Source organism: Plectropomus leopardus, chromosome 3 (genome assembly GCF_026936395.1).
Source record: "Plectropomus leopardus strain MGB_pleo_1.0 chromosome 3, ASM2693639v1, whole genome shotgun sequence".
In the NCBI taxonomy this organism is placed as follows: Eukaryota; Metazoa; Chordata; class Actinopteri; order Perciformes; family Serranidae; genus Plectropomus; species Plectropomus leopardus.
The window spans coordinates 25,974,702-25,998,832 of NC_142178.1; the positions used below are offsets into that span (position 1 = coordinate 25,974,702).

The 24,131-nt window shown below is 39.8% G+C and overlaps 1 protein-coding gene across 1 annotated transcript in view; it reads left to right on the forward strand.

Moving 5' to 3' along the window:
• Positions 1–916: 916 nt before the first annotated feature.
• tet2 (tet methylcytosine dioxygenase 2) overlaps positions 917–24,131 on the forward strand; it is a 35,041-nt gene continuing 11,826 nt past the window's right edge. The window contains exon 1 of the mRNA XM_042484697.2: positions 917–1,355. The gene's annotated coding sequence lies outside the window, so the exon portion shown is untranslated. The remainder of the gene's footprint in view (positions 1,356–24,131) is intronic.

A 24,131-nucleotide genomic window follows, 5' to 3' on the forward strand; every position in this document is an offset into this window, starting at 1 on the left:
AGCCTGAACTGCAGCTAAAAGCAGATTATTTTCAGACAAGACCCACCTGTTAGTAAAGTAAAAAGAGGAATTGAATAGTAAAGAGGACAGGGGTGTAGATGACTGTTGAGTAAGGCATATATGTGGGGAAACCAAAAACATACTCAGATAAAAAAAAAATACTGTTATCTCCTAAAAACTATAGAAACTCTAAGGTTATCTTATGACCTTTAAATTAAAGATGCAAAGACAAACATTCTTGCACTCGTTGCAAACTCAACCTCAGCTCAGCACAAGGATGTAACGCAGAAACCCACATTAAAAACCACAGCATAAGTTTTAGTACTTTCCCCATTACAACACAGTTATGCTGGTGTTATTTTAACAACCTTGCATGGCCAAATTTGTCTTTTAAATTTCACTTTTGAAGTGCCTTTCTCCCTCACACTGCTCCCTCTATCTCTTTCAAGCCCACGTGGCCAGTGTCAACAGGAGGTGGGTCTTGGCAGACACATGAAGCAAAGTATGCTGCCTGTATGCAGGCTGGAGAGTTGTCTTACACTTGAAAAGTGAGCCGGCCGGCTGAGGTGTGCCAAAATAAGACACGGCCGTTGGAAAATGAGTGCATTGCTCAACAGCTTGGACTCCAAACTGGCTGATTGTTGCCGTAATGCTCTCAGAAAATGAGGGTTATTACACAACAAGGGGAAGTTCTGTAACCAATGACAGAGAAAGAAAGAAAATGAAAGAAGGAAGTCGAGATTGACGGGGTGAAAAAGGGAGGGAAAAACCCTGAGTCACTTGACTTCCTGTCTGAGAAAAAAGGAAGGGGGTGGAGGCATCTTGTGCTCTGCCACAGTCAGACAGTTGAGGCAATATTCAACGTAAAGTTCACTGTGGGTGGAGTCCTGTCCTGCTCACTGAATCCACTCCAGTGCTTTAGGGCAGCCATCATAGTGTTCACTATTGTGTGCGGCTGAGGGAAGAAGAAAAAAAAAGAGGAGGGAGCAGAGGAGGGAAAGAAAACCTGTCTCTTTGTGTAGGGAGGAGGCAGCAGGAAAGTGATTTTTGTGATTATTTGCCAGCAAAGCAAGGCTCTCCCCCCTCTGACCTGCAGCAACACCTTGTCTCCTCTGCTGCCTTTCCACCAGAGCCACATATGAGTTTGCTTCTCAGGCCGGCAAAACAGCGACACCCGGGCTTCTCCTGATGATGAGAGCCGACGTCAGACCGGTTTCCATGAATATTGATGTGGAGGATAGTCTGTTTCATAGAAGAACAGAAGGAGGCAAGATGGCTGCCCTTTAGGATTTGTTAAAGAGGAGATCCAGACGGTTTGTTGGAATTTCTACAAAGTGGAGGGACGTAAAAAGGAGGTGAGAATATGCTTAGTGTGTTAATCCTCTGCTTACCCTCTTCCCCTTTAACATGGAGAGTATTTTTGGTGGGTTTTTTGTATCAGGCGAGGTGTAGCAAATGTCCCCCACCGTAAAAGCAAGAGCCAACATAATAAGGAGGGGATATTAGATAAAGCTACTCCAACATGGCTGACGATTTTCTTTCTTTTTTTGCCAGCTGAATCTGAAAAACACACCTTCTTGTGTGTTTTCCTGTGTGTTATGGGCTCACTCCACATTCTTGGTGCTTTTGAATGCAGCACAGAAAATGGTGTACTTAGACTGCTTGTTCAGGAGTTTTTCTTTAAGCATAATTTAAATGCCTGTGTAATGCTCTCTTTCTTTTCTCAACATTTCAACCTTGCTATTTTAGTAGGGCACATATTTTTTTTAAAGGTGTGCTTAAGTGTGTGCTTTTGTGTGTGTTTTAAGAGGGGAAACATATTTTAAAAAAACATTTATGTGCTATTATTAGCTATTACAGAATGGTGATATTTTTATTACACATGTTTAGATGCAGGCAGTGTTACCCTCCCTGGAGCTTCACATTTTCATATCCACTACTGTGTATGTGTTTGTTTGTGCTGTTCAGTGTGTGTTTAGGAGAGTAAAAGTCCAACGTGAACGTGTCCAGTGCACATAGTGCGTGCACAGCAGTGGAGCTGGAATAGCTTCTGGCTTTGTGTATCTCTGTTAATCAGCTTTCATTGTTTTCACCACTGAATGACAAGCAGACACAAAGGCAAACCCCAAGGAGAAGCAAAAAGAGGAGAGAATGGAGTGTAGTGAAGACACACAAGGTCAGAAAGCTCTGAAGGAAATGAAACTCAATCCTACCGCACCATTAACTGGGGGAACAAGAATGGTTATTCTGAAGCAGGTTTTTTAAACTGGAGGCTAAACAAGAGCTTTTTGCCAAAAAGAAACATTCTGTTGCTGCGAGAAGTTCACTGAGCTTCTTCGAAAACTTGACCAAATCTGGTAGTTGACGGGTTTGTGTATTTTTACAGAAGCACAAGAAGTTAAAGGTCACAACTATCACACTGCTGTGTTCTTCTGGAACTATTGACAAATAGATTATTGACATTACAAAGAGGAATGTGTCTCTATGTCTGTATGTGTGGCTCTGTGTGTAATCTGCAATTATTTTTCAAAAGGGTTTGTGTAAAATAAAAGCATGTTGACCTAAAACTTGCACAGATAGAGAAGTAAACTACAGTAATGCAGTGATAGCAGTGAGGAAAGCACCTTCATACCCTGATAGTTTATGGGGTTTCTGTGAATATGCAAATTTTTTTATGTGTTATCTCAATTAGTAAACGACTAACGGGTTGTTAGTTGTTTTTTTCCCTAATTCACTAAGTGCTACTCTGAGATTAACATCTGAATGGCCCATTAGAATATAACTGATGTCCCTCAGGTTTGTGTATTGGGTTTGTGTATTCCACTCACTACAGTCGTAATGTAAGCACAGCATTGCCCTAGGTAAAAAGCAAAGTAAAGGCATGCCTGCAAGGTGGAGGATAATGACTGACCTTAAATTGGGCATTGTAACGCAGCAGTGGGGGCTGTCTGCAGGAGCAATCCAGGATTTCAGATTTCTGAACTTTTCGGAACTCAAAGCTGCAAGTGAAAACTGTGACATTTACATAACAGGACTACAGAGAAGGCGAAGAAGCAGCAAAGTCAAAATAAAGTCAGTTGCTTGTAAAATGTCAAGAAGACAATCACCAAGCTTTTGTGTTAACAGCTGTTAATAACAGACAAAGGGGAACATTATTCCATCACATTCAAACACTCCCCTTCCCCCTTCTGAATTAAGCATTTGTTTTAAAATGTTTGTTTACATGTCGCATTTCTGTGGTTGAGTATGCAGCCCCAACACTACAGTACACACTCTCTCACTGTCTAGTAAAAATGGTCCGCCTGTAGTGGACGAGAATCCCGTTTTGAGTTGTAGCAAGCTGTCAAGAAACTTTCAAACCAACAACGGTGGTGTACCCTGCTGATGCAATAGCATGGCTGTGTTTTGATATGGTGAGCATGTTCATTGACTGTGTAGTGTCAACACGAGCGCTTAAGTGAGGCTGTTCCTCATAGTGCTCATAAGGTATGTTGTGACTGCACGAGATCAGGTGATCCACGCTTTTGTGTGCGTCTGTGTTTGTGTGTGAGATTGTGCTTGTGTAGTGATCCCAAAGCCTGATTCATGATATTAAGAGTCTCATGTGAAAGACTTTCACCAGCTGAATTTATTTGATTTTACTTACCAAACCATAAAAATAAAAGTAGCATAATCTGAACAGCTCAAACTAGCCAACAAAAAGACTGTTGTGTAAACCCAGCAGCATTAAAAGCAGCATTACTAGTCAATGATAATGCAGAGAAATGTCTGCACCTCACTAATCAGAACGTGGTTGTGCGTCATTTCCAGCACAAAAAAGAACAGGTTGGAACATTTCGAGAATAGCAGGGTGTAGTTCTGCAGGAGCACATGGGATTCATATACATCTCTTTAGCCGTTAGCATGTCATCCTTTCTCTCTCCCCTTTCATGATAATGTATCTGTCCTATCAAAAAAAGGGAAAATCCCCCCAAAAGTTGGGAGTAGCTACTGGCAGTAGACTTTGGGGCACGGTGAATGAAATTACTTTTTCTCGATATATAACTACTCAATATATAACTCAATATATAACCCTAACTGATAATAAAACATTCTTTCATTCTGTCGTTACAGTTGACAAATGTATGTAAATTTACAGCTGTAGTCTTAGCAAGAGTGTCAATTCTCTATTGACCAATCAACCAACTACAATGTTTCTTGCTCCACCTTTTAGAATCAGATCAGTGTGCTTGGTACCTCAACAGAGGGGTGACGAAAAAATGGGACGTTATGGAAGTTTCTGCACTATCCAACTTTTGACAATAGAAACAGAAAAATAGCTGTTCCAATGAAACAATATTAACAGAACTGAACTTGGTGGAAATGAGGCTTATGTTGTGTGTCTAGCTGCAATTTCTGATTTCTTGTTTCATTCCTTACATTCCACACTTTATCCGCTGAACAGTTTGTATGGATTACATCTGGCCCAGTTCACTGCATGCTACTGAAAGTACAATATTAATGATTGTCACAGTGTGATTGTACAATTTGTTTGTTTCCCTTTGTGTTCAGTCTCACTGTGCACTGGATCTAGTGTTAATCCTGACCTGCATAACAATACCACATTCTAAAATTAAAGAGAAAAAAAAGCACATAATCTTACTGGATGTGTTTTCATGAGCCTCTGCACGGCTGCTGCTATATCAGCAGCTGAAAGGGCTCCAGAGCATTAATGGGCCTATGGGGCTGAGTGGGGGAAGGGCCAGATAGATCAATCACATGCACATAGCTTCTCTCATCTATCTACACCTACAGATAAAGCCGTGCAGTTGGATTGCTCCTCCGTCATGCCCGTAAGTCCCCTTTATGTCATTCCCAGGGCAAAGACAATATCACCTTTGGGAAGAATGTCCAGTTGCCATAGCGTTGCACAACAATGCCTTCCACTTACAATACCCAACCCCTTACCCAAGCCCTCACCTCTGACCCTGCTCTGTCCAGCCCACGCATCGAATTTCCAGCCACAGGCTGCAGCACAAATGACAGAGAAGCAGGCCCAGTGGCAGGTTAGACATTTTATATTGCACTACCTGCTGAACAGCCATGCTGGTCATAACTAGGACTGCTTTCCTGAGACAAAATGGCGAGATACTGAGTGTTAGTATTGATTTTTGCAATATTGATTTCCCTCTTGTCTGCGATTGGGGGTTGTTTTTCTATGGAGAGCAAGAGAGAAGCAGAAAACCACAATCAAGTGTTTCTGCAATGGAATCGAACTAGTCGCTCTTTTATGCAAATCTTTAAACAGCCACCAATAGTGCACAGCTGTGAACATTTTGCAGGACTTGCACGGTAAGGTTCAACATTGCTGTGGATTTTTGATAGAGAAGGTTTAACTGCATGCTATATGTCACTTAACTTAGCACGATATATGTATGGGGCTTACTGGATTCATGCTTTCGGTTCTGAAGCATGCTGAATGCGTCAACTGTCTTTTGACTTGTGAATCACTACTCTGTGGACTTAATGCAAAACATCATGTGTTGGGGAGAGTTATGTGGAAGTAAATGAAAAGAAAGTCTATTAACTGAAGCGAAATCACAAAAAAAAACATGTCAGTTATCAATAATTGTCACACCAGATCCACCCAAAACCCCAACGAAAATCTTGGCTCTACGTCCAATGAAGGCCTTGTGGTTTATTGGTCATCACTGGAATTTTGTAACAGTAATAATGTTTTTATGAGTCTCAGACTCAGAGAAACAAAAATGTTATCTGTAATTACCACTCCAGATGCCTTGTGAATCCTAACTCGATCTTTTTGCACGAGGGCCGTGCCTTGTTAGCCGGGCTGAGGCGTAATTATGGAGTGAGAGTGATAAGGCTCTGTTTGAGTGGCACGGGGCCGGAGGGAGTGTTGCTGGCCCTGTGAGCATGTATCGATGTCAGGGTTTACCTCAGGGGTGAGACAGCGAGGGCAGCGACTCAAAAGCTTCCTCCACGTGAGCACACGCACATGGCCGCTCTGTTTACAAACACTATCCTGGCATTCCGCACAGAGAGAGAGAGAGAGGCAAGTGAGATGTTACGTAACCACCCCAAAGCGAATAGCATCCCTTCCCGCCTCTCGCCGGGCCGCCTCTCCTACGCTTGGACAGTCTCTTTGAATGCAGTTTCCGCCGGTTCCGCTACAAAAAGTTAAGAATAAAAAAAGAAATTAAGAGACACAGTGACAGCAGCATCTGTGCTCGAGAATGTGGCGAGACTGAGAGCAGGCCTTTTTCTTATGGTGATGCCGCTGTCATAGCGCATAGCTGCTGTGCAGGTGAAGGCCTTGAATATGCCAGGTCAGGAGATTAAACTGGCTCTAAACTTTTCTGTCGAGACAGAAGATTTGATAAACTTCCCTTAAAGTTGATGCTTTGGCTCATGAAAACAAAATTGCAATAAAGTTTTAATGCAAAAACCCAACGCATATGCACAGACGCTGGCACATTTTACTCCACAGTGGTGCTATCATTGCACTGCACAGTTGTGTATAAATAATTTTTGTTAAGGAAACTTGGATCGAAGGATTCTATGAGTAAAAATAATCTTTTATGAATGAAAAGTAAAGTTTCTTAAAAAGAAGGTTAAAAAAGATGAACAGTCGTATACAAAAATGTTGGTGTTTCTGATTGGTGTGTGGAAGTGAAAGATGCCCCCTATATAACGGGCCTTGCTTTCAAACATAGGTATAGCAATGTGTGGAGAAGTCTCAAACCTGCGAACAGGCTGTCAATATGCCTTACAGATCTTGAAAAGTGACCAAAACTCCTGCGAGGATCTTGCCCTTAAGAAGACTCATGTCAAAATGCATCAAATCTGTGACAATGAGGGTCTTTGTCACAGGTCTAATCCTTAAAGGTTCATTCAGAGGAGATTCTTTTCATACATAGCTTGCATCTTCTGGTCAAACTGGCTTAATTGAAACGATATATGAAAAGAAATTTACATAGCTAATGCCCCTGTCTCATGATCTACAAAGCTCTGTCATGATAGCGCAATGGGATCCATGGCGATCTAAACAACTGCTTCTGATGGCTGTTAACCCCCTTCTAAAATGGCTGTCAGACATGGATGGTTTTGCTGCCAGGAGCTGTCATTGAAAAGGTTAGGCCCATGGCCCCCTGTTGTCTGCACAAGAAGTGCAAAGACAGACAGCTGGTCCTGAATGTCATTTAGGAGTGTAACCCTACCAAAGGCTCTGAATGACATCACTAACTACTTCTGAGGGCTTCGAGTGGCTCATGCTCAATATTAGGTTTCCTAAGTGGAATGCACGAGTGCAGCAGCTGGTGTCTTTCCGAGCCGTAGTGTTCAATGACAATCAGACTTGTTTGCGTCCATATATGTATTTATGTTGGGGGAGTTTCAAAGACTGATTTTAGCTGTGGGTCTTATATTTGTGACAGGTACAAACAGTGTCTGTGCAAAACATTTAGGTCAAAACTCCTAAATTTAAGCTTATATATAGAATGTCTTTAAAGGGACAGTTGATCCCAATTTTAAAAAGAATCCTACCTGTAGTGCTATTGATCAGTCTAGATCGGTGTGAGTTACCTTGTGTTGGGAGATGTCGGCCGTAGAGATGTCCACCTTTCGTGCCAATATAGTGGAACTAGATGGCAATCGGCTTGTGGTGCTCAAAGTGCCAAAAAGCACATTTGAAGAGCTCAACAGCAATGTCTTTTGTAAGAAATCATCGCCCGGTTACTCAAGGTAATCCACAGACCTTGTTTGGAGCAGTTACATGTAGGATCTATTTTCTTTTGACTGAACTACACCCATCAACTGTATCACTGTGCAGAAGAAGGCATGCATCTACTGTTAGCTCACCTGGCTATGCAGCTCAGCCGAGGAGGTCGCCATTAATGTTTACATCCTGCACTATGACAAGCACGGGCCTCTTATATATGAGCTTCTTTCTAGCCAATAATACGACTGGCGTGTGTAGTTCAAACGAAAAAAAATAGTTCCTGCATGAAACTGGTTACGATGAGGTTTTAAAGATTACCTTTAGTCATGATATTTGTGAAGAAACATTACAGTTGAGTTTTTCAAATATATTCTTTGATTTGTGCACCACAAGCCGAGCACCATCTATTTCAGCCTATTTCAGAAGGCAGACATCTCCATGGCTGATATCTTCAACACTCTGTAAGTCACATCAAAACAGCCTGGATTGACAAAGAGAAATACAGGTAAGCAGAAAAGTATATGTGGGGTGAACTGTTCCTTTAAGTGAACACCATAACAAATACACAGACCATGTTTAGGAACTCATTAGCTGCTGTTCAAAATTTCCTTCTGAATCGCTGAAGCGTTAGAAGTGAGGAGTTTATACATGCTTACACTGAAGCCATGAATCAGAGAAATTTTGCCTCTCTCAAGAAGGATTTGTGATTTCTGTTCAATGAGAGTCACGTGCCTCCCAGTCAGTGGAGGGAAAGAGGGAGCTTAGCAACAGTGGTTTAGGTCAGGCTGCTTAGAAACCAATGAGGGAAAGAAAATCACTACAGTCGCTTTCGAGATGACAAATGAGACACAGAGCAAATTTTTCTTATTCAAAGTTATTCTGGCCACTACTATAATGTATTTTTGTCGTCACATTTGATGAATAGAAGAAGAGAGAAAGTAGAGACTGCCCAAATTGCTTTGGTCTTTGCTCACAATAAACCACTATCTGAAGCTCAGTCTTCCATAAATCTGAAATCTATTGAGTCCATTTAGAATTCCTCCACTGCCATGTTGTGTGCCATGTTTTAATTTCCCTCCTATAATAATGTTTCCTTTTGCTGTGTTTACTGTTCACCTCCGCTTCCTGTTTAATTGGAAGCTGGTTTGGATTTGGATCATGCAAACAGAGAGGAAATATTTGCTAAATAAATGTGCCTGTGAGCTAATCACATGCCAAGACTGGCGGGCTAGAGGGTGAATTGAAGAAACATGGGAATCAGTGTTTGTTCATCACTTGGCTTTGTGTTTGAGTTTTCTGTCTCATGCCAGATTGTAGTGGATGCGAGAATGACAGAGGAGGAAAAGGTCAGCATAAAGTATTCCTTATTTTAGCTGAGAGCAGCTACAACATCTGTCTTGACATGGCTCTCAGAATATATGCTCAAGATAACAGAGGGAGCAGAGTATTTAAGATTTTAATTAGTGCACCATAATTCAGTGTTTCAGCTCTTAAAACATTTCTAAAATGCTATTTTAGAGGCATTGATCAGCACAAGTGCAAAATGTAAGCTTCTGAATATGTGGCACTATTGATTTACTGGCAGGATCAATGCATAAAGCACATGTGCACACCACGGTGAAGCAGCCTATTCTGCAGTCAGCCGTGCCGGGGTAATGTTTAGACCAGATGGGCTTTGGAGCGCTCATAAGATGGTCGCCATGGCTACCATGCACTCTGAAAGAAATTAACTTTGCTGTGCGCACAGTTCATCAAGTTAGTCAGATATATTGACTGTTGCATAGACAAAAGGGGTTAGAGGGGAAAGGAGACAGGCTGGTTGGGGGTTAGGTTGGTGGGGTTTGTGCGCTCAGAAGCCCGTTCCTTAATTAGAGCCTCTGTGTGATGCTGCTTGAAAGCACAGAAAAAAGGTTTAGACTCTGCGTGTAAGCTTTGCACGGAGTGCTTCCTAGTTAGGCAGGGTTATTGAGGTTGTGCTGATTAAACAGGAAAAATGAAGACTAACAGGTTTATGTTATGTTAAGCCAGACCTGGGCTAATGTTCAACTGCTGTCAGGATTTACCTCTTCTGTGAATCAGCCTACACTACACTTGCATGACATGCGTGTGAATGGTTCTGTGCAAAGGTACTGTTTCACAAAACTACTTGGAGGGAAGGCTGATGGTTTTTAGATTTGATCTATAACACTGTGGTCTGTTATCAGCAGTTTGGGGGGGGTTAAGTATGAGCCAAATTATCATATTGCTGTGTAAAAAAATGGATGTAAAAAGAAATATTTATTGTCAAGCAGATTTGAGCAGACTTAAAAATAAGATAAAATGCTAAGCAGTTTTCCCAGAATACCTGCTGAACAAGTTATATCAGAAGTGTACAGAGGTGGGGTTTATCCCAAGCAACAAAGGCTGAGTTATTCATACTCAGCCCTCTTTCATATTCACTGACTCATCAGTGACTATACCAAACCCTAACCTTAACCCCCATCCCAAAAGCAAACCCCCGACATTCAGCACTACAAACCTTGAAGCACTAAAACATGCAATATGCTCAAACTTATTCATATTCTTAACACACCAAAACATAAGTACAAATCTGTATCAACAACTGTTTATGTATTTAAAACAACTCTCAAGAGGAAGATCCTGAAGGAGGTTTGGAGCCACAATGGGGACTGTGTCAGGTTAAAACTGTCTGCAGTTAAACCAGTGTGGCCTCGCCCCTGAATAATAGACTTGACAAAACCAGTCCTTGCCTCGGGTCTTTAATGTGTTGTGACAAATCATGGACTCCTTTATACCTCAGACCTTGTGGGTCTTTTTGAGTAATTATATTTCATGTGTCTGTCCACTGCTTCCTGAGCTCCACGAAGACAATGCCCACTGAACCCTGTACAACATTATCAAACAATCTTGTATTAGTGTTGACATTGATCTTAATTATGGCTATGAGCCGTTGGCTTATTATTGTGGTGCCAGTTAATCTTTCTCCTCTCTCAGTTTATCTTTTTACCTTGAGGGATCTCTACCAGTTAACCAAATAAGAACTGCACGTCTTATTATTGTCGTGTTATACAAAGTATTATTATTTTTGTTTTGTCTTTGTCTCCATTTGTTAATGTGAGCTTCACTTTCCACTTCAGGTTGTTTTTTTAAGCTAAACTCTGTTGTTAAGTAGTTGTTGTTCAGTACTTAATGTATAGTGTTTACAGGAAATGGCACAAAGCCATAACTGAAACCTTAGGGTTGCAACAGTCCAATCCATATCTTATTAATCACCAATTTATCTACTCACAGCTAACCTAAAGGGAGAATACTTGAAACAGAATTGCAGTAGGTTCGGCTGCCCTTACGAGAAAGGTGAAATTAAACATTGACTGATATTCCTTAAAAGATGATGGGTTCTCTCACATAACAAAAACATTGTACACTAGGACCGAGGCTTTAGATTTACCCCAAAGCTGGTTGTGCACTCCTAACCCTAGCAATTATTATTTATGAGTTGTGCATATTTAATTAACAATCCCGAAAATTTCAGTCAAACTCACTTGCTTCGAATGTCAGCTCTTGAATAAATGGGCATTATCAGCTTCATAAATATGAGTTAGAATGATCCTGCTACACCAGCTAGTAGCTTCAGAATGCAGTTATCATCCTATTTAATGCCTGGACTTATTGTTATGCAGCAACGGAGGAATTCAGATGACATAACGTTAGCATTAGGAGCAAGAAAGTCCGCTTCAGGAAGGTCTAGGTGATGAACGGGTCAAACAAACACAGGACTTTCAACCAGGTGACTGGGGTTCATGTCTCATGTAAAACAAAAAGTCAATAAGTTATTTTAATAATGTGTGAGTAACAAACATACTTATCTTAAACCAAAACCATGTTCTTTTTCTAAATCTAAAATGTTGTATTGGTGCTGAAACCTAATGAAAGGGAAAGTTAAAACTAAGAAGACAGAAAATGTTGTCATTTTACATTTTTGCAAATCAAGAATATGTTACATTTGTGCATTTTATATGTATTATTTCAACATTTCTTAAGTGTCATTGTACATTACATTACTTTGTCATCAGGAGGTGGAGAGGATAGTGGATGGCATGTCACCTGCTAAGCTGCAGATCACTGTTCGAGATCAACAAACAACAAAAACAGCTGTCTTTTAGCCAGTCATAGCTGTTTTTCAGTGGCTTTTTAGCCACCAAAAAGGGGTGTTTTTTTAAACAGCCATCACTCTTTTTCCACCGGGATAGTGCCACATAAAGTGATCGCTGATTACTGAGATATTGCTGCTTTTCTAGCAGGGGTTGTGCCACCAAAACCAGGTATTTTATGTGTCATTTTTTTCCCAAACCTAACCACACGTTAACCATAGCATTGTTGGAACATGAAGTTGTAAAATTTCAACAGAAAGTTTACAATTAACTGCCTACAAACAAATGTGATGTAACTGTGGTTTGCAGAAACATACAATGCCAACATTTTTTTTTTTTGGCAATCAGGCATTTAATGGGATGATAATGGTGATCTGAACCTTGTCAGTGTATCAGGAGCTAACCCATCTCTGCGAGGCTGATAACAAAAATAATACCAGTCTAATAATCGAGATTTGAGATGAGTGCTCAAACTGATACTAACAGGACATTAGAACTTTTCTGCTGTCTTTGGTCTGCACTGTTAGGCACTGTTAATTTAAATAATGGGAAACAAATGAATTCAATACAAAAATGCTAAGTAATGTGGATTAATCTAATCAAATAATGCTTTAGTTTGAAAATACTTTATGTCACAATACAGTAAGAGAAGGAAATGAGACAAAAACTGTGGAGGCACAGAGGCTGCAGTGGGAATCTCCACAAGCCAGTAACATCTGTCTTGTATTACACATAAAGAACAATGTAGATTGTACAGATCCCTTCTTCTTAAGGAGGGGGAGGAGGCTCTCTAGGGAAGAAATTACAAACAGAAGTGTATATCCTCAGTGTTTCTGCTGTAATCCATCAATCTTCTCTGCAGATTTAAAACAGAAAATCAAGGTACTGAACAGCATCGTAATAGTGTATTTGTATTTACATGCACACGTCGCTAAAAACACTTTGGAAAAGATAGACAGCCAGATAATGGAAATATAACTGCTACATTGCATCCCACTGAAAGGTAAGGACATTTTCATGTCGTGTTTGATTGAAAGAGGGAGTCATTTGTTCATCGGCATTCAGTTTCTCCTCAACCTGCAGAGCTGCACTGTTTTTGGTCAACCATCAGGGGAGAGGGACGCATAAAAGGGGGAAGAAAAACAGAGATCTGTTGCTCCAGGCTGTCACGTGATGCAGCCATCATTACGTCACCATGTAGTGATTAGGCCACAGTCAGCTTCAACAGGAAACTGCACTGCTCTACCTGACAGAAAAACTAGACCTGAGGTTTTACAGTGCTCAGTCAGATTCCCTCCTCATGCAACGACCTGTGTGTGTTATTAATGGAAGCAACATGAGTCACATCACTAACTCAGAACCTCAAGCTTTTGCATTCCTGGTAATAACCTTCACATGTGTCTGTATCCCTTTGGTGACCAATTCAAAAGATCACTGCATCTTAATCTAGAACAGAAGCTGTACGTTCCTGAAACATGAGACAGATGGATCGACCAAAAGGGAAAGCTTTATATCAATAGAAGTTGCTGCACAACCATCTTAAATAATACTACACTTTAAATGGATAGTTAAGGGTTCTATGGGGTACTTATTCATAGTCAGTTTTTTACAAACAGTAGATATCTGTCGGCATGCCCACAATTGATGGTTTGTATAACAGTTTAAGTGCACGAGTCCTAAAACCCACAAATGAGTTCGCATTTCAGCACTTCTTATTCTCTCCTCTCAAAGTCAATTTTTTTTTTTTTTTTAAATGGGTTTTTGGTTAAATGCCTAAAATGAGGTCAGTTGTGAACACAGGCTTAAGAAACTTTTGTTCTACAACTTAAAATGTGTCAATGAATACCCAACTCGCAAATTTTGAAGCTTTAACATGTCTTTTAGAAAGACGGTTGCTAACAAGTGGCTAACAGAAACTACATCATCATACATAATTTATACTCTCATTTTGGTGGCAAAGTTAAAGTCATGCCACTGTGGGTTAGTTCGTTTATAGCCTAACTCAGCTTTTAGAGTTAGATGAGAAGGTAGATACCACTCTCATGTCTGTGTGGTAAATAAGAAGCTATAACCAGCTGTGCGTTAGCTTATTTTAGCACAAAGACTGGAAACAGGTGGAAAAAGCTAGCTTGACTCTGTCCAAAACTAACAAAACTGCTTACCAGCATCACTCATCCCGCTCATTAATCATCACAATATGTCTTATTTATTTAATCAAAACAAAAACCAAAGTGTAAGAATAACAAGTTGTGGTTTTATGGGGGTTATGTACTGAACTATTTCTTGGTTAAGAGCACTGACTTCCTTTATAGTTATAATTATGGTATGGTATCGCATGAGAGTGGTAAAAACATTGTGTAACGCTAAAGCATGTAAGCAAACCATTCCTTTAAAGGAAAAGAAAAACGTGTCTGTTGCTTTGATCTGATAAATGAAAAATGGCAAGATGGCACCAAGCTCTGACCAGTGTGTGTGTGGTCTACTTTTATCTAGGTTTATGTTCATGATCTCACTTTCATGTTTAATTTGTTTAGATATTTTCCCCCTCTGTGCAGATCTGGGTGTAGATACCACATGTTGCAGACATTGCTCATGTGACAGAACAGCAACAGGATCTAAGCACTACGAGGAAACTGTTACAGTGATCTGGCTAGCATGTACATTTGGAGGATTATAAAAATGACTGCAGACACAGGGGCCTTTTGTTTCTCAGCCAGAGTAGAGTGTCATATGTTCAGACTGATAGAAAGAAATAGAGAGGAGGCACGAGCAGCCATGTGAGGTGCATTGTATGCCCTGCGTGAGTTTGCCATGTGACATAAATCCTAAGTGTGAGGTGCCTGACGGAGAGACTTGGTGAAATGCAGAGCATGAATTAACATCTGTCCTGTAGTAACAACAGTCAGTAACAGCACATGCTACCAGCACCTCACTTCACATTGGTGCTTTATGACTTGATGTGCTCTGACCTTCCAGACTTTCCAGTCCACCCCCTAAAGATTTTCCCCCCAAACTCTCCAGTGGAGGCAACTCCCCGAGCTCATATGCTAGCCACATGTCATGAACTGTCATAATTCAAAGTGTCTACACAGGCGTCTAAAGGAATAATCAAACACTGCCTTAAATTAGGCAAATATGTGTGCATGAACAGTCCTCTTGTTGTCGACAGAGCAGTTTCAGGCTGTTCATTGAAATACTGACAAACATGGACCCATAAGACTCAGGCTGAAGGTGTAGCCTGTATGATCAGGTGCTGTATTTTATGTCTTAGCTTTAATAATGATCCTTAAGAGATTCTGAACTGTTTCAAGCCTACATCTTTGTTGTTTACTCAGCAAGCTGGAATGCAGAGTTGTGAAAATGTTGTCAGAGGTCATGAGGTTTTCAGAGCAGCGGGTCCAGCTCTATATTTATGGGAGGGATTTAAAACACTGTAGAATGCAAGTCATCTGACCTAATTACACTGGAGAGGGGTTGCTAAGGATGAGGTTTCACTAGCTGCTCTGCTGGGTGCAGTCTGAACTGTCTAACTCCAATCTGTCAGCATGAACAGCCATAACAGTATTTCTGCAGATTTGACATTGAATATCTATCACAGAAAAGCATGTTATAAACAGAAACTTAGTTTTATGTCCATTTCCTTTTCCAAAATATGAGATGTTTTTTCTGTTTGGTTGAGGAAGTAAGCGGGAGGTCAGTTTACCTCTTCTTCTATTTCTATTTCTATTTCTTCTAAAGGGACCTCACTGGATATCATGGTGGCTCCAATGATGCTCACAAAACTAGCTTCCTAGTTGAAGTCATATCACTAATATACACCGTAATTAACTTTCAGTGATAAATGTACTTATATGGTGTATTTTACAGCATGTTTAGAGTGTTGAACTTATTTCTGTGTAAGTCAGGAAATTACTATAGACCGAATCACCAAGATGTCATGCTAATAACAACAATCCCCTCCAGGTAGACATCTGGCAATGAATTGAATTGCAGAGATGTGAAATCTTGTTTATGTCTGTTGTCATGTTTAGCTGTAACTTTAACTTTTTAGGATACTAAAATAGACATGGAGGCCCAACCTATCTGATGCTTCTGCTGTGCTAATTTTATATATTGTGGTTTTTTTGGTAGCATCTTTGATAAACCAAATTGACTGGCATGGAAGCTAAGCAATGTAATGCTGTGGATGCGGGCTGCAACAAAATGTTTTTTAGCCACCTTAAAAGATCCACCTAAAAAGAAGTAACATCATTGTAAGTGTATGCTATTTTAGGATTATTTTCTCTGCTTTACCTTACACACAAACCTATTGGGGCAACGGTAGGCCAGCAATGTCCTGCAAAAGTAAAATTATGGTTTTTGTCAATGGAGTCTGGTTGCTTCAGTTCTCTGTCAAAAGTAGCTGTCTGACAGCAGGGAAAAACATTTGAAATATTCTAAATATAACTAGAACCTGGAGTTATATTGATCTTTGTAGGTGGTTAAGAAGTAACCAAATGAGGCAGCATTTGCTCAACACCATTTAATTTAATGTATGTGATGCTGGATTTTTCTACTTGAGAGTTATCTAAACAAACATTTTTATATTTTAGTCTATAGCGGCCAAAAAAAATTCAAAAACACTAAAACACCAGTAATAAGACTGAGACTTTATAGAAATTTGTCCCAGGAAATGGCTGTTCACAATATTTTTGATACTTTCATATGTGATTAAATTAAAGTCTAAGTCATATGAAACAAAACTCAGTACTGGAATTCAGTTTGTATAATATCAGTACACTATCAATACTGTCAGTTGTGTTTTAAAAGTAAAGACATGTTAATATTTATGGTTAATAAAAGAGGAAGTAACACTTTGGGTTCCGTGGCTAAATGACTAGCAAAGTATACTTCATATGATATTGGACAAGTTGACAGTAAAGTGTTAACACTGACCGTTGACAAACCCAGTTTGTTTGATGTTATATGTTGTAATGTTATAATAGCATTGAGTTGTAGTAGTGGTATTACAGTTAGTGGCAACCAGAAACCAGAAAACTTCTGATACCAAAATCTTGTCTTGTTGCCAAGCGATTCTGCATGCATATGGTGATATGAGTTTACAGTTGTAATATGCAGCCAGGTGATATTATGATGAATTTTAGTACTGAAAAGACTTCATGACTCAGTTAATAAGGCATGTGGGTTTTACCCTTAAACAGTAAATTTATAGTCTCTGGACTGAATGCACATGCTCTTATCTTTCAAACAGGAAAATGCGAATGAACCCAAATCAGCAAAGAAAAGGAAACATACACTTGAGATTATGGCTTATTCTTAGGACTATTCTACAAGTAGTGTGGCTTGGCAAGTGTGTTTGATTTACAGTGCTGCCCCACACCTCCCCTTCTCTCTCGCTCTCTCTACAACAGCAGGACTCTGTTGCCTTGCTGCCATTGGTCTCAACCTGAAAGTGCAGAGACCTGAGTTTCCCAGCAGCTGTCGTTAGTGGTGAATGTCACATACGGCTGCCAAGTCACGCCAAATAGACCCCATCTACTATGGCAGCTCTCATATTTCACTGGCCCTCTCTGGGAATAACAAAAACACAGTGTGAGTCCGGTGCATTAAAGTTTGTTACACTTGTGTTGTCAAGACAAAGAGTCCGGAAATAGGACTTAATATCTGTAAAACTTAAGATTTGTTGCATTGGACAAAAAGGTGATCTTTTAGCAACTCGATGGACAAACTAAAACAAGTTGCATTTGGTAAAAACAAGACAGAGAATTGTTAAAATAAGTCTCTAATGTCTTGTGCATTGACTGCTGCACTCAAATGACTCTTGTGCTAACTATGTCCATTGTTTTACAACACTGGTCACACTGTGTCCAAGAGTCCACCCTTGCCCCCAGGCTTTAGAGCACTAAAACAACTCACCATCTATAAATGCCAGCAAATACATAGCTACAGATTCTACAACAGCGCTTAGTGTCCACGTTTATGACTGTACAGGTTAGATGATAGACTGAACAGGAGGGAAGTAGATGTTAGCAGATAGAAGTACAGAGGGACCTGAAGTGTAATTACAGGGCAGAGGCCTGGAGGTGAGGCTGTGGGAGAGGGAGGGAAGCCAAACAACAGCGTACAGAGACAAAGAAATTGACTTCTGGAGGGAAAGAAAGCTTTGTCAGGAACACAGTTCCAAGCCAAGCAAGTTGAGTCATATCATAAACTGAAACAGAGTTCTCATTTCCCTGGTGGACATAAGCTACTAGAATGAAAACCAAAATAGATCAAAGGGTTATAACTTCCAGCAGGCATCCACACTAAAGCCGCTGCAAGGCTGCGCCTCTGGTTTAGTTTAGTGCTCTACTTCCGGCGCAAAAATAGATCTCCCTGTGAATCACGCCTGATAAATAATTAAGAGGACACAGCCGATCCTCCCTAACGTGAGCACAGTCAAAGTTGGACTTACAACACTGTGTAATTGGTGTGTTTGTATGTTTGTACGCTGTCAGCCGCTCACACACTCAGCTGGGATCTCTGGCTTTGTTCTGGGCTTGCAAAGATTTTTTTTTGTTGTCAGTGTGGGTGTATCCAACTGTGACAAGCTGCTTGGCTCCGTTCGGTCCTTTGTAAACCCTGGAGTGTCCCGCAGGAACGGAGCTGCTGCACTCATAGCAGCTTAGCGCCTGTGTTCACCTCTTGACTTAGTTACTGATTTGCAGACTGCACCGAGGGCCAGACAAAACAAAGGAGTAGTCACATGGGGTCGGGAAATGGTATTCACCCACTTACCTCATTGTTACGTTTGCAGGGATCAGATGCTTTATATGTGGGAGAGTTCAGAGAGGTGGGAGGGTTAGGTTACTCCTTTTAGCTGCTTTTTCCTTAAACCAAACTGACTTAAACTGATCTTCCCTTAGTGAGTGTAAAGCCTACAAAGAAGTTTGTTAGTTTATGGTGTATTGTGTTTCCACATATTTTCTTAATGATAAATGGTACAAAAGTCAGTGCAGATATATTTTTTTGTAATATATAGTTTGTTTTTCAGTAACTAGACCTTCATCAGGCAAACGGTTTGTCAAATTACCAATGTCTAATTAAAATTTGTCGTGTTCCCTCTCCTATGCACCTGTTTCGATCTAAATTAGCCAAGTTTTCTTTTGCTCTGAATATTTGAGCCAAATTATAAATCCAGGAGGAAATAATCATTAAAGGTCGCATATTTTAAAAAGTTAGATCTGTATTCAGAAACTGTGTCTTTAAACGAGCCGTCAGGATTTTCATGAAGTTTTGATGTGACAAGTACACTAGAATTAAAGCATGTAAACATCTTCTAGCAGAAACCCAAAATACAAATGTAAACCCAAAAATGAGCATAAAATGGGACTTTTAAATGAATTTCAAAGCACTCATTTTTGTTGTCAATTTGCAATGAAGTGATCAAGACTGATTCTTAGCTTCTGCACTATATTCTCCTTACAAAATTCATTATATGACCAATCATAATCTCCTTATGCCATTTCCTCCTCTTCACATGCTACCCAGAAACCAAAGATAATCTGAACCGTACATCATAAAATCAGCAGATCCTCCACAGATAAAAACGTCCAAATGTTGTGTTCTATGAATGAAGATGCCTTCGGGATGCAAAGACCATTTGCCATTCATCAAACAGAGCCGTGTACATTTCACAACTCCCCCGTGGTTTTCTTACACTCATTTGTCAAAATAACACATTTCAATTTTAATAACTTTGACATAATCATAAAGCGGCTCAGTGTCACTTCTGATTACAATGCTGCTGCTGGCGTCCCGCTGTGGCACTTTACATCCGTCTGTGTCTGACAGCAGCAAGAGGGAGATTAGTTTTGCAACTTGTTGCTCAAGACTCTTCATCTGCTTCTTCCAGTGCTGTCCTAATAGTTTTGTATCCTTGCATTTCGGGGAATTAGTGTTATGTTATCTTGCACAATTTCACATTTTATTTACACTGGCACAGTTCCTAGACAACAGTCTGTAGTTTGACCACAGTAAGAGAAGAAATCATCCCTTCAAGCCATTAAAGACGGAAGCATTTGGGGTCATGTTTTAAAATTAGATATTAAATAGATATAATGTAATCCTAACTATTCTTCTGAACTAGTTTGATACAAGTGGTATTGCATGCAAAAAGCAGGTTGATTTTGCTGTTTTGTCTAAATGAGGGGTCATGCTCTTTGGAAGTTTTCTATAAAATTTTTTCTTTAAATTGGGATTTTGGATGCAAGATGCCCACTCTTTACTCACCAAACACACACACACACACACACACACACACACACACACACACACACACACACACACACACACACACACACACACACACACACACAAATGAAAAGACACCTTTCAGGCTCTTCTCCCCCAGCCATTGACCTGAGAGCTGTCTTTGTTTTCACTGTGCTGCTTCCCTCCTCCACCTGCTAACAGGCAGCTGGCTGCTCTGTTGTGACAACGGTGGGAGCTTCCAGACACCCTTGCAACAGCTTGGCTTGTTAGTGGGAGATTTAGCACGCAAACTTTGGGGGTCTGCAGGGCTGCTAATGTCTTGGAGGGGGTGATTGACACAGAGAAGGAGATCATTATGTTGACCAGCACACCTGCCTGTGCAGAGCTTGGCCTGACAATTTACTGTTCAAATTGTTTCAGTTCAGAGGGTCGAATGGGCCACAATATCAACAAAGTGACATTTTATTTCTGCCTCATCCATGGTCCTTAAGACCACTTTGGACACTGTGGTTGAGGAAATAGAGGAACTTGATAAGAAATACTGTCTGTGAGAGTGCTCGGTATCTTGAGGTATTGAGTTCCTTTATGAAAGGTGCAACTTTTTGAAAAGCAATTGAAATAAGTTTTTTGTTGGAAAATTAACTTACCTAAGATTCATGTCAGCTGAAGCTGCAGGTGCTTCATTTTAAGACATTCAAAGACACCCAGCCCAGTCTGCAGTCACCGCAGACACAGAACATGTCTGAATGTGTAGCTGAATATATTAAATATGTATTTTTCTAAGTAAAATCAATATTCATTGTAAAGCATCACTGAGCCATACATTCGTAAATAGTCATTCATTGAATGTAACAATGCACCTGATTAATAGGTCCTCCTTTAAAGGGTCATGCTTGTCGTGGCTGAAATGGATACAAACATTTGTGTAAAAGGTTATCACTTTGGATAAAACATGTTGTTTGAAGATCACGGCTCTTCTGCCAAAATCATAAGCAGCTGTAACCACTTCCAGATGTGATAATCAGGACCAATGATGGAGCACGAACATGCCAAATGAAACATGCCACAGTACCTCAAATATTTAGCTATTTTTTCTTCCCCCCACCCCCCAAACATCAGTCAGTACCTATAGTGAGCTATAGTAGGGTTGCATTAACAGGAGGGCTTTTGTGGAAATCTAAAGCTGGATCCAATTATGTTTTCAAAGGTTGTACAGCATATTTCTCTGATCTTTACCATAGCAGCCGGCAGTTGTGACCTGAGGCTTCACTCAGAGCTCCAAGGACATTATTTACTTGTTTTAAGTAAATACAGTCTTTAGCTCCCCAAAATGTCTAACAGTCTTTTAGACATAGAATAACCTAAATTTCCTTGATGAACACATTTTATTGCACCACTGATTAATGGAGACCATGCTGTGCTAGACCATTTACAAAAAACTATTTGTCCCTGTCCTTCGTTTCGACCAACAGTTGTGCAGCATAAAAAATGATCAGAGCTATGACAGAATGCTTCATCATGTACCCAATGTAATTAAATAAGTTACTTCAGGGGCACCACCTGTCACTATCATTTAGTATTATTCAACAGGATTACAAAGGCTTGAAAACTGACAAATGAGTAATTTAATGCAATCTTCAGAAACAACTTTGTATCATGCTATTATTTGGGATGTGCATGATTAGTCAACAAGTCAATTAAACATTATTATAATTTTTATGGTGTTGCATTTACTCAGTGAACGTGACATAGTAATAAGGCCTATTTCCTATTGATGTATTTTCCTAAAAATATTTTTGGCAATATATGCTATTTGTTATCTTTAATTTAGTGAGCTGTTGTTGTTGTTGTTGTTATGTTCATAATGCACAGGGCAACATGCCACACATTTCAGCTGCATTTAAATCACAACTTGGTTATTGGAAAAGATGATTAACAATTTTTAATGACACTTATAAAACACCTGTTGGCCCATTTTTTAGGACAATGTTTAACTTTATAAATGAAATCTTGTTCAATTTTGAGTGTTTTCTTAATTTTTGACTAATTAACTAGTCTAAGTATAAACTTCTGTTCAGGGAAATTAGTTGATAGGAACGTCCGTTGTAATTAATGTGTGTTGCATTTGTAAAATGTCTTGGATGATCGTCACTATGGCCAACTATGTGAAAATTAAGGCTGTTGTTGGCTAATTATTAACACAGATTTACTTTTAAGTACAAAACACCGGAATCAGACTACTGGGATTCATAATATATTATGATCATATACATAAAATCTAGCCAAGCATTTGAAATTCCTGTGAGTATTCAGAGTAGAAGGTGGTTGTGATGCTGTGGGATGCTGGTGCGCAGGCGGACAAAACCTCAGGACACCAATTATAGTCAGAGAAATGCATCTTTTCTTGGCTTCAACATATGGAGGAAAATAATGCTAAGGGACAATCATGGCTTGTTAAAAAGGGGGATATATTGCATTTGATATTTATCACCAAAGGCTTAAAAGAAAGGGAAAATCAGTGTGTGTGTGTGTGTGTGTCTCTCTCTCTCTTTTATAAGGCCAGTAAAGAGAGTCAAAACCAGGTAAATAAAATTAAGCAGTAAACAGATAAGATGTTCAGATCTGATTTCTTTGTTGCAGATTCAACAGTGCTATTAAATTTATTTGAACAACAGGTTTAGGGATATTTACTGCACATAGACGTTTGAACTCCCTAAATCCCCTCCCAACCATAATTAGTACAATCACTCTGGAGACAGTCTTTTACTTTACCACTTAAAACTGAATCTGGGCCCCTCTTGGTGCTCATCAGCTGCCCATTCCTCTTGCATCTGTAGGAGAGTTGCTCATAATTATGATGGATTAGACTGCGGCTCTTTGTGCCTGTGCGCTGCAATTGTTTTGCAGATGCTGTGGATGTGACATGCATTAATAATTGAGGAAGGCAGACAGAAATCAATGTTCTCCTGGAATCAGTGGAATCTTTATGCTTCAGGCGCAGAGAGAGAAAGAGCGTAGGGGAAGCAAAAATGAAACCATAAGCTCTGTTTGCTGCTTAACCATCTGTAAAGATCTTATTTTCCTTACATCACTTTTATTACTTTATTAAATGACTTGTTACTAGACCTACAGATCCCAAGTAATAAAAACCAAAAGCTTGCTGCTCTTACAGTTTGGCCAATTTATCTGTGGAGGAATTCTTTTTCAGCTTTATTTACCTACTTTTTCATCCCCAAATAGCACACAGATGATGGTGGTGTTTTCTTTGTTACAAACATTTAATGCTCAGCTGAAACCAGACATAAAACTAATTTAGATTACCATGTGAAATATTCACCTATATGTTGGGAGCAAACTCTTATTTTGAAGTTTTTACATTTATTCTTGGAACCAGCTGAAACATTTACTTTAATCAGATTTGAAAAAATAAGTTTATCAGGATGATTACATTAGAGTGAGAAACATCATCTATATTCCTTATAGCTCCATGGCAGAAAGCTTACAATGCTAGAGTTATAACAAAAGGCCTCAAACTTGAGAACCGAGTTGTATTTGCATATTTGACACCACAATGTGTTCAGGGTGAGGAATACCATGACTGAACAGCTGACGAGCAGCCAACTCCTCCTCCTATCTACCATCTGGGACATTAACCTTACATCCTACTGCCTTCAATCAACTAGACTTATGTTTGCTTTTATATATTCTGTTCTTTGATATTATGACCATTAAAACCAGATTCAGAGAAAATATATAAAAAGTAAGTCAATAAATAATAACAAAAAAGTCAAGATGCAAACCAACAGCTTCTGTCTTCTTGTCAGACACACAGGTATTTGCATTTGGTATTTTCTCCTCTGTTAATGAGAGCATGCTCCTAGTATTTCTATTTTAAACTATCAGTATGTAGTAAAGTGCAATAAAGGAGCATGTGCATAAAGTTCCCCTTATGTTTGTCTAAGAATGATTGCATTATGAAAGCAAACTGAACCCCAGCTGCTTGACTGGCA